The sequence below is a fragment of the Lactuca saligna genome, chromosome 5 (genome assembly GCF_052625555.1).
Source record: "Lactuca saligna cultivar CGN05327 chromosome 5, ASM5262555v1, whole genome shotgun sequence".
In the NCBI taxonomy this organism is placed as follows: Eukaryota; Viridiplantae; Streptophyta; class Magnoliopsida; order Asterales; family Asteraceae; genus Lactuca; species Lactuca saligna.
Window position 1 is genome coordinate 221,699,600 of NC_136421.1, and position 13,607 is coordinate 221,713,206.

The window sequence follows — 13,607 nt, forward strand, 5'->3', positions numbered from 1 at the left end:
CAATAAAGATATGAAATCCATATTTGTCTCTATGATTTATTAATATGTGTATGAAACCTTTATTGTTGTTGTAAAATGTATGAAGTCCGCATGATTTAGGAATAAGGGTATGAAATCCATATTGATATTCTAAAAGGTATGTTATAACTATACTTAGCTTCTTTTAATTGGAAGTTAATGGTATGAACTCGTACTTATACGTTCGATTTGACATTTAGTTACATGCTTGACCTTAATTATTGTGATTGGGTAAAAATTTCATTTTTCAATACAGTTAAAACACATATATCTTTAAATCCAAACATTCTAAAAGCATGATTAATTAAAAACATTCATCAGAGTTCGTCCCAAAATCCTATATTGCGGAAACACGGGTGTGTGCGCTACGATCAAGCTGAGTCTTTCCTTTCCAAAACAATGATACCTGAAACTATAAACAAAAGTGTAAGCACGAAACTTAGTGAGTTCCCTAGAGCATACCCCACATAATCACATAAACCATATCAATCGCATAACCATTCATATACGCATATAAAGATCTCATGGAAAGCCTCCAAGGTCTTATATACATAATCACATAAATCATATCAACTACACAAGTCTTGCATATAAGCTGTAACGCTTGTGTTTATGGGCTTGCCATTTTTAGCAATGTAATGGTCTAGGTTAACCTTTGTAACCTGTTTTGAAATAATAAGATTGTATTATTTGAGTATTATGTGTTTTGTGCTTAATTGTTTAATTATGTGGTTTGGTTAATTAAGAATTAAAATAAGCGTAAAAACTTAAGTGTAAAATAAACTTGATATCTTTAGATAATGTTGTAGTAGTTGAAACAAGGTTTCCGAATATATAAAGAATGCCGAAATCCGAGTTATAACGAGGAAGTTATGACCTGTCGAAGTTTCGCGACAGAACCGGCAACGCTGAATAACGTAAAAAGTGAAATTTACGTTAAAGCGATATTTAGCCTTAGTGATCTAAACGAGAATCGAAGATCTCGTTGTTAGTATCAAAGCGATAAAAAGTTATGCGAGAACGGACGTCAAACGAAGAAGTTATGAATTTATAACGAAAATTTCTGTCCCGGCCTATTAAAAATAAATAATAAAAATAAAGTCAAAATTAGCCGACGGAGTCTAAACGAAAGTTGTAGATCGTAGTCTCACCTTTCCGTGGATATAAAGAACGCCGAAAACGGAGTTCGTATGAAGAAGATATGAATTTCTGAAGTTTATTAATTAATTTGTATTTATTTTTAATTGAAAATTCGGAAGCATTATCCGAAGACGAGTCACATCTCTGATCCGAGGTACGCGCCGCGTACTCGAGTACGCCCTGCGTACAGCCAAAGTGTCGACACTTCGGATGACGCATGCAGTGACGCATTTCGGAGCCTGTACGCCCCGCTTATAGGCGTACGCCCCGCGTACGAGAGGCTTCCAGCCTCCTATAAATAGGATGCGAGGGTTCCGGGTTTATTTGCTTATTTCCTCTCGTTTTTGTGCCGAAGCTCTGCGGTTTTACCCCCGAAGCCATCCCGAAGCCCCGGTAATATTCCCGAGTCCCGAAGCGAGTCCCGAGATCCCGAAGATCCCGAGAAGTGCGGTTTCCGAGCCGAAGCTCTGCCCGCGAGAAGTTCGATTTTCGTAGAGATCTTCCAGATCTGCGGAGGATTATTACTTTTGCGAGTCGTAGTGCTGTCCGATCATCTTCTGATCAAGTGAGTGTATACTACCTTTCATAAACGCGATAATAATACAAGTATGGTTCGAGGGTATTAAGTTTATTGTCGTTTATACATGTGAATGCGTTGTTACTTTCTCATAACGTATAACTATGAAGTATTTTATACGAGATATGTGTTATGTGTATATTTTGTTGTTATGTGTGTGAATGTATATTCACTTTCTTCTATCTTACAGATATGATTATTTCTATATGAAATACGTGTTATGTGCGTGTGCCTCATCTATTATATGGAAAATGTTTTGATCAAGCATGCTATACAGGTTTTGAAAATATGTATAAAAATGTATGTTTTTATCTACTAATATGTTGGGTAGAACATGGGTAGATAGTTGGTGTGTAATAAACAGATGAGAGGCCTCGTTGTTGTTTGATCCAGTCATCTAGCAGAATTTAGATGACGACCACGGACTTTTCTAGATAGTCATGTGGAATGCTAGCAGGCTCATAACCTGTAGGTGTTAATGAACTTGGGTGTTCATTCATTGTATTCCATCCCTCTCATGGTTGCCTTATTTAACTTATATTGCTGAGGAAACCCCGCAGCATGTGTTGTCACCCCGATGAAAATATTCTTAGATTAGGTCCCTTGTGTTAGTTATTTTAGGGACGTAAAGTGAGAATAACGGGAATGGGTAACTGGGTTATTGTTGGTTGATAATAATTAATTTAATTATTTATTGTGGGTTGAAAACCCTATATGCTCACCAGGCTCCCAAGCCTGACCCACTCAGTTTTATTTGTATTACAGGAAGTGGCGCAAGGGCGTAAGATGGATGAACCATCAAGTTGTTTTGTTTACAAGTCTACATATGTTTATATTTGTTATATGACTTGTAATGTATTCGTTTATGCTTATTGGTCTGTATCGGAACATGACACCCCGAGTTTTGATTATAATGAAAATACATTTCTTTTATGAAATGCTTTGGTAAACATTGTTTTATCATGTTTTGTTTTTGGGAACAAATTCCGCAACTCTTTTAAATCAAAAGGATTTACTCTGAATTTATTTTAAAAGCATAAATGAAAATCGGTCTTTTCTGGCCGAGATTTTGGGGATGTCACAGTTGGTATCAGAGCATTAGTTTAAGCGAACTAGGAATTTGTAGGATTTCTAGACTTAAACTTAGAATGCTAAGTGGAATTTTGAGATGTGTGTCTGTTATGTTTTAGACACAAGCACTAGTTTATTTTAGGAAAGTTTCCTAAAATGCTTTATGTGCTAAATGTTGTATGTTGTCATTTATGATGTTATTTGTTCGGATCTATGGTCTGTTGCCGACCGGATCTAGAAACTTTATGTGTGTAGGATTCTAAGCGTACGTCTACGATATTAGAACTAGCATGTAAACGTTTTCGGAGTGATAAGGATGATTTGAATATCTATCGTGAATAAGGATCTAATTTCACCTTATTCGGTGTGTAGATCAAAATGGTGAGAACAAGAAGTGGAGTTGGAAATGCTGATGAAAACAGGAATCAACCACCAGTGATTGAACAAAGACATGTTGTAGCAGCAGCACCTGAGCCAATAACCATGGCTGGTGTGCAATTGATGATTCAGACGATGTTGGATCGTCAGATGGAGGAAACTAGACGGTTGCTTCAACAAAATCGTGAAGAACTGTCGATTCGTGTGGAAGAGCCTGAACTGAATGAAGGGCACTCGGAAGGTGGAAACTTTAGTGGGTCTGTTGGTCAAGCCAACCCACCGATAGTTAGACAAGACAACCGTGATGGAAGGAATGATGGAATGGGTTGCAAGTACAAGTACTTTTTGACTTGCAAACCATCGACCTTCAATGGAAAGGAGGATCCGATTGGGGTTATGGATTGGATATCCGAAATGGAGCTAGCCTTCATGACGTGTGGCTGCAGAGGTAAATTGCAAACTATCTATGTTGTGCGTCAATTCCGAGGTGGAGCCGTTCGTTGGTGGAACACTCTAGGGAAAACTTTGAGCCCAAATGAGCCACTGCAATTGTCACGGGCAGAGTTCTTGGTGCAGTTTAAGCGCAAGTTCTGCTCGGCTCAAAATCTGTTAGAGTTGGAGAACAAGTTCCTGACATTGACTAAAGGCAGTATGTCAGTTGATGAATACACCAATAACTTCACCGATAAGATGGAGTTTGCCTTGCGTGTCGTTCCAGACGAGCTGACGAAGGTGGATCGGTATGCGAAGGGACTTCCATGGGAGTACGAGGTGCCAGTACGTCAGGCACTTACTCTAGAGGCAACTATCTGGGCTGCCAAGTCTGTTGAGAACATGATCAAGGGGAGAACCACCAACAAGGTTGAGGTTGGTGAGAAGAGGAAGTTTGAGGGAACATCTGGTTCCGGTAAGAAAAGTAAATTTTTGAAATCTGATTCGAAAAGGTTTGGTGGGGGAAAAGGAGGAGAAGCGAAGTGGTGTGAAAAGTGTAAGAAAAAGCACTTTGGGAAATGTAGCGAGGATGTAACTTGCTACAAGTGTGGAAAGGTTGGACATTTTGCCAATGAATGTCCGAACAACAAAAGGATGTGTTTTGGTTGTAATGAGGAGGGGCACACTTTGAAAGACTGTCCGAAGAAGAAGGAGGCAGCTAAGCCTAACATTCCACCAAAGCCGAAGGCGAGAGCATTCCAGATGACACTGGAAGCTGCTAAGGATGAAGTTGATGTCGCTTCAGGTACCTTTCTCGTTAACAATTTGCCTGCCCAAATTTTATTTGATTCTGGAGCCAACTACTCCTTTATATCGCATGAATTTGGTAGAAAACTAGCTTTGCATGTTGATAGACTAGATAATGCTTTATTAGTCGAAGTTGCTAGTGGCAAGTTTGTACCTGTTAGCCATCGTATGAAAAACATCTTAATCGACTTGAATGGGAATAAGTTCCGCGAAGAATTATTGCCCATTGAACTTAATGGTTTCGACATCGTCTTGGGAATGGATTGGCTCAGCGCCAATGATGCCGAAATTTTATGCAAGAAGAAGATAGTTAAAGTAAACCCGCCTGGAAAAGATTCATTTATGGTGTATGGGGACAAACACCGAGTGAATTCTGGAATCATTTCTCTAATGAAAGCCAGAAAGTGTTTGACCAAGGGATGTACATCATATTTAGCATTCGTGATTGATGCTAAGAAGGAAACGAAGGTGATGCAGAGTATTCCTATGGTGTGTGATTATCCGGAAGTATTTCCCGAAGATCTTCCTGGATTACCATCTAATAGACAAGTAGAGTTCAGAATAGACTTGTTAACAGGAACCACGCCAATAGCAAAAGCACCTTATCGATTAGCACCGACGGAGATGAAGGAGCTAATGATGCAACTTCAGGAATTGTTGGACAAAGGTTTCATTAGACCTAGTTCATCGCCCTGGGGAGCTCCGGTGTTATTCGTGAAGAAGAAAGATGGAAGTATGAGAATGTGCATTGATTACAGAGAGCTGAACAAGGCAACAATAAAGAATAGATATCCGTTGCCAAGGATTGATGACCTATTTGATCAGTTGCAAGGTTCGAGCTATTTCTCGAAGATCGATCTTAGGTCAGGATATCATCAGCTGAAAGTAAGAGAGCAGGATATAGAGAAGACCGCATTCAGAACTAGATATGGACACTACGAGTTCTTGGTTATGTCGTTTGGACTAACCAATGCTCCGGCAGCATTCATGGATTTAATGAATAGGATTTGTAATCCGTTCCTTGATAAATCCATGATAGTGTTCATCGACGACATTCTGATTTACTCAAAAAGCCAGGAGGAGCATGACAGACACTTGCGAGAAGTGTTAGAAGTTTTGAAGAAGGAGAAGCTGTATGCTAAGTTCTCCAAATGTGATTTTTGGATTCGTGAAGTCCAATTCTTGGGTCACGTGGTCAACCAAGAAGGGATAATGGTTGATCCAGCAAAGATTGAAGCTGTAATGAAGTGGGAACAACCAAAAAGTCCCACGGAGATCCGAAGCTTTTTAGGATTAGCCGGATATTACCGAAGGTTTATCCAAGGTTTTTCTTCGATCGCTAGTCCGTTGACAGCTTTGACCCACAAAGGAGCTATTTATGCTTGGAGTGAGAAGCATAAAGAAGCATTCGAGAAGCTAAAGAAGAAGTTATGCGAGGCACCGATACTTTCTCTACCCGATGGAGTCGAAGACTTCGCCGTTTATAGCGATGCGTCTGGGGTTGGATTGGGTTGTGTTTTGACCCAAAGAGAAAAGGTGATAGCATATGCGTCTCGACAGCTGAAGGAGCATGAAAAGAATTACCCGACTCATGATTTGGAGTTAGCAGCGGTAGTTTTCGCTCTGAAGATATGGAGGCATTACCTCTATGGCACTAAGTGCAAACTTTTCACTGATCATAAGAGTCTCCAATATCTCTTTAATCAGAAGGAATTGAATATGAGGCAACGACGCTGGCTGGAATTACTCAAGGACTACGACTGCGAGATACTTTACCACCCCGGTAAGGCTAATGTTGTTGCTGATGCTCTCAGTCGGAAAGTCAATCTTTAAAGGAAAAGGCCAAGAGCGTTGAGAATTGAAGTTGTCTCGACCATTGTGGAAAGTATAAAGAAAGCTCAAGAGGAAGCTTCTGAGAAAAATGACCGAAAGGAGGAACGTTTGGGTAAAACGTTGGTGTTTGGTACTAACGGTCATGGACTGAAGGTATTCCAAGATTGTATTTGGGTACCTAAGTCAGGAGGAATTAGAGATCTTCTGATGGAAGAAGCTCACAAGACCATGTATTCGATTCATCCCGGTAGCACTAAAATGTATAGGGACCTGAAAGCCTTCTACTGGTGGCCGACGATGAAGCTTGATGTTGCAAAGTATGTGGCCGAGTGTGTGACTTGTGCGAGAGTCAAGACACAACATCAGAAACCGTATGGGAGGTTAGAACCTTTACCTGTGCCTATGGGTAAGTGGGAAGACATTGCTATGGATTTTGTCACTAAACTACCCAGAACAAAGAATGGTTACGACATGATTTGGGTGGTCGTTGATCGATTCACTAAGAGTGCGCATTTCATAGCAGCCAGGGAGAAATGGTCTATGGAAAAGCTTGCGAATTCTTATGTGAAGGAAATTGTGAGGCTTCATGGCGTTCCGTTAACAATTGTGTCGGATCGTGATAGTCGTTTCACCTCGAGGTTTTGGAAAAGTCTACAAGAGGAAATGGGTACCAAGTTATGTTTAAGTATAGCTTACCATCTGCAGACTGATGGTTAGAGTGAAAGAACGATACAAACACTTGAAGATATGCTGAGAGCATTTACCTTGGAGTTCCTAGGTAATTGGGATGAACATTTACCTTTGGTAGAATTTTCCTATAATAATAGTTTCCACTCGAGCATTAAGATGGCACCTTACCAAGCCTTGTATGGACAAAAGTGTCGTACGCCGTCTTGTTGGCTTGAGGCTGGGGAAAAGCAGTTTATGGGACCGGAGATGCTTCATCAAACTGCTGAAAAGTTGAAAATAATTAGGGAAAGAATGTTAGCAGCTCAAGATCGTCAAAAGAGCTATACCGACAAAAAGCGAAGACCGATGACTTTTGAAGTTGGGGATTCGGTTTTGCTTAAAGTCTCGCCGTGGAAGGGACTTATAAGATTTGGTAAAAGGGGAAAGTTGAGTCCAAGGTTTATTGGACCGTTTAAAGTTCTTCAGAGGATTGGGAACCAAGCTTACAAGCTCGAATTACCCGAAGAACTGAATGGAATTCACAACACGTTTCATGTGTGTTATTTGAGGAAGTTCACGGGAGAGGTTCCCGATATAATTCCAATTTTCGAATTGAGAATTGATGAGAACAAAAGGTTGATTGAAGAACCAGAGGCAATCGTTGACCGAAAGACTAAGAAGTTGCGACACAAGATGGTCGAGTTAGTGCTTGTCCGATGGAAACACACGAATGGGCTGAATCTCACCTGGGAGACGGAGAGTGACATGAGGAGTCGCTATCCGCATTTGTTTGTTGATGTGTGATTCCGGGGACGGAATCATTCTAAGGTGGAGAGAATTGTAACGCCTGTGTTTCTGGGCTTGCCATTTTTAGCAATGTAATGGTCTAGGTTAACCTTTGTAACCCGTTTTGAAATAATAAGATTGTATTATTTGAGTATTATGTGTTTTGTGCTTAATTGCTTAATTATGTGGTTTGGTTAATTAAGAATTAAAATAAGCGTCAAAACTTAAGTGTAAAATAAACTTGATATCTTTAGATAATGTTGTAGTAGTTGAAACAAGGTTTCCGAAGATATAAAGAATGCCGAAATCCGAGTTATAACGAGGAAGTTATGACCTGTCGAAGTTTCGCGACAGAACCGGCAACGCTGAATAACGTAAAAAGTGAAATTTACGTTAAAGCGATATTTAGCCTTAGTGATCTAAACGAGAATCGAAGATCTCGTTGTTAGTATCAAAGCGATAAAAAGTTATGCGAGAACGGACGTCAAACGAAGAAGTTATGAATTTATAACGAAAATTTCTGTCCCGGCCTATTAAAAATAAATAATAAAAATAAAGTCAAAATTAGCCGACGGAGTCTAAACGAAAGTTGTAGAGCGTAGTCTCACCTTTCCGTGGATATAAAGAACGTCAAAAACAGAGTTCGTATGAAGAAGATATGAATTTCCAAAGTTTATTAATTAATTTGTATTTATTTTTAATTGAAAATTCGGAAGCATTATCCGAAGACGAGTCATAGCTCTGATCCGAGGTACGCGCCGCGTACTCGAGTACGCCCCGCGTACAGCCAAAGTGTCGACACTTCGGATGACGCATGCAGTGACGCATTTTGGAGCCTGTACGCCCTGCGTACAGGCGTACGCCCCGCGTACGAGAGGCTTCCAGCCTCCTATAAATAGGATGCGAGGGTTTCGGGTTTATTTGCTAATTTCCTCTCGTTTTTGTGCCGAAGCTCTGCGGTTTTACCCCCGAAGCCATCCCGAAGCCCCGGTAATATTCCCGAGTCCCAAAGCGAGTCTCGAGATCCCGAAGATCCCGAGAAGTGCGGTTTCCGAGCCAAAGCTCTGCCCACGAGAAGTTCGATTTTCGTAGAGGTCTTCCAGATCTGCGGAGGATTATTACTTTTGCGAGTCGTAGTTCTGTCCGATCATCTTCTGATCAAGTGAGTGTATACTACCTTTCATAAACGCGATAATAATACAAGTATGGTTCGAGGGTATTAAGTTTATTGTCGTTTATACGTGTGAATGCATTGTTACTTTCTCATAACGTATAACTATGAAGTATTTTATACGAGATACGTGTTATGTGTATATTTTGTTGTTATGTGTGTGAATGTATATTCACTTTCTTCTATCTTACAGATATGATTATTTCTATATGAAATACGTGTTATGTGCGTGTGCCTCATCTGTTATATGGAAAATGTTTTGATCAAGCATGCTATACAGGTTTTGAAAATATGTATAAAAATGTATGTTTTTATCTACTAATATGTTGGGTAGAACATGGGTAGATAGTTGGTGTGTAATAAACAGATGAGAGGTCTCGTTGTTGTTTGATCCAGTCATCTAGCAGAATTTAGATGACGACCACGGACTTTTCTAGATAGTCATGTGGAATGCTAGCAGGCTCATAACCTGTAGGTGTTAATGAACTTGGGTGTTCATTCGTTGTATTCCATCCCCCTCATGGTTGCCTTATTTGACTTATATTGCTGAGGAAACCCCGCAGCATGTGTTGTCACCCGATGAAAATATTCTTAGATTAGGTCCCTTGTGTTAGTTATTTTAGGGACGTAAAGTGAGAATAACGGGAATGGGTAACTGGGTTATTGTTGGTTGATAATAATTAATTTAATTATTTATTGTGGGTTGAAAACCCTATATGCTCACCAGGCTCCCAAGCCTGACCCACTCAGTTTTATTTGTATTACAGGAAGTGGCGCAAGGGCGTAAGACGGATGAACCATCAAGTTGTTTTGTTTACAAGTCTACATATGTTTATATTTGTTATATGACTTGTAATGTATTCGTTTATGCTTATTGGTCTGTATCGGAACATGACACCCCGAGTTTTGATTATAATGAAAATACATTTCTTTTATGAAATGCTTTGGTAAACATTGTTTTATCATGTTTTGTTTTTGGGAACAAATTCCGCAACTCTTTCAAATCAAAAGGATTTACTCTGAATTTATTTTAAAACCATAAATGAAAATCGGTCTTTTCTGGCCGAGATTTTGGGGATGTCACATAAGCAAATAGGGATGCTCTGGAAACCCTCTAGGATCTTACTCCGGGTGCCCTGGAAACCCTACAGGGTCTTAGCCCACTGTCACATAAATCATACATACAAACATATAAGGATGCTCTGGAAACCCTTCAGGGTCTTACCCCGGGTGCCCTGGAAACCCTCCAGGGTCTTAGCTCAATACCTCGGGAACCCCCCTCGAGGTCTTGACTAAGGATGTCATGGAAACCCTCCAAGGTCTTATACCTTAGTGCCTCGGTAACCCCCCCCCCTCCCGAGGTCTTGACTAAGGATGCCATAGAAACCCTCCAAGGTCTTATACCATAGTGTCTCGGAAACCCCCCGTGGTCTTCCATGTAATATCACAAAGACAACTAGCATACGACATAATCAACTAGTATATCACATAACACAAAATCAACTAGCATATCACATAATACACAATGGGTCGGCCTTGGTGCCTTCGACCCATTGGTATGGTGAGGAGACTCACCTCATACTGCTGAAGTCTCGCGGATAAATCTTAAGTTGATGGTTGACAGGTTCCCGAACTATCAACATCAAAACGACACCCAATTAATAATTGGGTTCCAATATGTAACCATAAATCCATGCTTGGGGTAAAAAGACTACTTTACACCTAACTTAGTTTTATTTAGTCCAAGGCCCAATCCAAAGGCCCAAAAGTCAAACTATGGACCAAAGCCCAGCACATGGCCCAATTTTCCATATTGGGCCCAAACCTCTACATGGGCTTATCTTAAGGCCCAACCATTTAGTCCAGTCCAACCACTTGGTAATATAATGGTTCAACCTCTCATAATCCTCAAGGCCTAGTTATGACCTATCTATGGCCCAATTTTCCAAATTAGGCCCAAACCCTCACATGGGCCTTACCCTAAAGCCCATCCATATATTCTTAGTCCATATGATTTATTTTGGATGGCCCATCAATAGCCCAATCACCAAAACCCAATAGAAAGGCCCAACTTAAGGCCCAAGCAAGATTAGGGTTTTCACATAAAATGATGATTAGGGTTAAGTGTTTCTTACTTACCCATTAAGGACTTAATTTATTAAGTCCATTAATCTATTAGGTTAATCATATAATTGATAGGATTTGAGCATAATAGCAATCCTATGGTGTTCATGCAACCCTAATTGTTTGGATCTAGTTTTTCTACTTTGAACATGCAATAAACTTCCAAGACTTATAAACCCTAGATCTAGCATACAATTAATCATATTAACATAAAACTAGGGTTTAGATATTACCTTAGATTGTTATATAGCAATAACAATCAATCCTTAGCTATATAAAACTTAGTGCCTCAAGTGATGCACCTCTAATGGAGTCACAAACACCACTAAGCAACTTGGATGAAAAGAAGAAGAGAGGAGGCTGCCCAAAACGTCTAGAAACCCTAGAGGACAACTTGTCCATATTTTTGGGGCTTAAGGGTCCTTTATATACATGTAGGCTATTAGGGATTTTAACTAGGAAACCCTAATTTGACTGCTTAGGCCATAAGCAGCCCATGGATCCCTTTCTTTAGAGTCATGGACGAAATCTTATGGGCTTCCCCATAAATTTCGTCCACTCCACTTTATGGAGTCCATTAGCCCACTCTTGCAACTATCTTATAATTATAATTTCAGTCCCTTAAGTTTAATTAATCTCTTTTAGCCACAAAATTAGTTCTTAATTAATTCTTGACTAATATTAATTAAACATTATGATTTATCCTTTAATATATTATTCTTATAATATATTAATAAATCATAATTAAACCTTTCTCTCCTTAATTCATCCTACATATTGCTATGGTGAAGGCAACCCAAAAGGACCATACTCATAATCGGGTCAAGTACATACCAAAATAGTTATGGACTTAGACACTAATCCAACAGTCTCCCACTTGGATAAGTCTAATAACTATTTTCCGTATGACTTCAGAACCTGATCAGCAATCGTAGCTTTCAAAAACCGTTGTCAACTCTAATCTTATCAGATACGCGTGTCCTTTAGATAAGGGATTATATATTCCTCCATTCTAAAGATATCGTATAGACATAAGACATGAATTTTAATCATTCTCTCTATACTGTTTCCCGACTTCCGATTTATGACGACTGACAACAGACTACAATTTAACACATCAAATTAGTCCCGACTTGGCCAAGCGCTTAGGTTTCATCACTAAATCATCGAGGGGCCCACATATATCGCTTTTATCCACCTTAGGTAAAAGGAATGGATAAACTTCAACTCAAATGCTCGCTTGCATTCATTGATCGAATCATACACAACAATAAGTTTTATAACACCAAGTTACTGGTGCGTTTACTTATTATCAATGTGCAACCGACCAACAAATAACAACTCACACATCTCGGTTTCAAGAATATATACAATATTATCGACTCACTAATCACTCGTGATAAATCCATGAAGTGTTCCAAGTGAGCGTGGGTTTAATCCAATACTCCAATCTTATCAAAGTACTCATGAACTCTGTAGCAAACCTGTGCCATGTCTAAACTCTTCAGACAATCTACATACTCTTCATGACAGTCTTCCTTCATACTTACTTCCAACATATGACCGACTGTGGAGGTTTGAATAACCCAGTTATTCTGGAAATCAAAACATGCAAACTGAAACACAACAATAATATTTAATCCTATATGGCCCTAAACTTGTGAGAGTAAATAAAACACTTCTATTTAGCCACCATATTGATTACTCATTATTTATCGTTTACTGTTTCAGAGAATCAACTTATTACTAAAATTACAACAATAGTTGTCCCATTCACAAAGCATGCACACTATGTTTCCTATGGTCCTTACTTTGTGAAATATATCAATTGAAAACTTTTCCAATGACGCTCATTTCACAATTCCCAATCCTTATCATTAGTGTTAGAACACAAGGTTCTTGCCACTACTAGAATATGCTAGATTCTAACATTTTATGCAACGATCCTTTTGCAAAGTCATAGCACAAAATTCACCAAGACTTGGCCAATGAAATTACAAAGTACTCTATGTGAAATTGTTACAAGACAATTCCATAGACGTGAAGTCTCACATTCAAAGAACATTCCTTTGAACATCCTTCTTGCATAAAAGTTTCTAATCTAGACATAGATTCTCAATATCCAACTCCCACTATGGAAACATCTCCACATTTTCCATATGACAACTTTTTCTTAATAGAATCTTATCTATTCATAATAATGTCAATATGATCCATCCAATACCATACTTCCAATTACTCACAAGCGACCAATCCTCAACGAACTTTGGATCGTCCATTGATAGTTGTTTAATTATTTTAGTCAAAACCGATTCTAGTCCTTTTTCCCTCTTAATGCACTAGACATTTGGAAAATTTAAGAATGGTCAAATATTATAGCATTTGAAATCGATCCTATACCCGAAGCGTATGGGACACGATGCATAATGTTTTATATAAAGATATGATACTTTACCAATCTTTTGCCATAATATTTTATGTGTCACGTTCTTACAATTCGAACTATGAAGAGGGATTTTGTAATCATAATCGAAATTTAAGAACACACTATGTATTCTTTGACTAAATTTATTAAAATTTCTTAATCTAAGCCTTAGATTT